This window comes from Penaeus monodon, chromosome 30 (genome assembly GCF_015228065.2).
Source record: "Penaeus monodon isolate SGIC_2016 chromosome 30, NSTDA_Pmon_1, whole genome shotgun sequence".
NCBI classification, from domain to species: Eukaryota; Metazoa; Arthropoda; class Malacostraca; order Decapoda; family Penaeidae; genus Penaeus; species Penaeus monodon.
Window position 1 is genome coordinate 36,459,246 of NC_051415.1, and position 557 is coordinate 36,459,802.

Genomic DNA, 557 nt, shown 5'->3' on the forward strand with positions numbered 1-557 from the left:
ATACATTTTAAAAAGTCAACATAAAGGGGATGAAGTCTAACTGGTTCACTTATTTATCAGTATCTTTTCAACAAGCTTGTTGCATGATAGATCTCTTTACAAATGCTGCTGAACCTCAGTTGTTCTGCTCTAGCATGGTTAATTCAACAGGTAAATCAATTCAACAAGTAAATCAGAACAGTGTCTTAAGATATAATTTTGCAAATCTCTGCAGAACTATTGTACAAAACAAAAGAAAATATGATGCATGTAATATCACTAGTTAACTGTCATATCAGTGACGCCCAAATATTGTTTTTAACCATAAGCATGATAGGTTCCTCAACCACTGCAAATCGTGGTTCACTGAATATGCATTATATATGTATGATATGGTCTAACAAAAACCAACTTTATAAACACTACAAAAACTGGGTTTTAGTTCTTTAGAAAGCTCCATTGGGGGAGGCAGCCCTAGTAGCCCCTCCTTCTGTGACTTCCGAAGACAGCAGTTTCTTTTATGTAATAAAGTGGACACATTTGGAAGGGTCTTGTATGTATAACAGGACGCCGAGCAA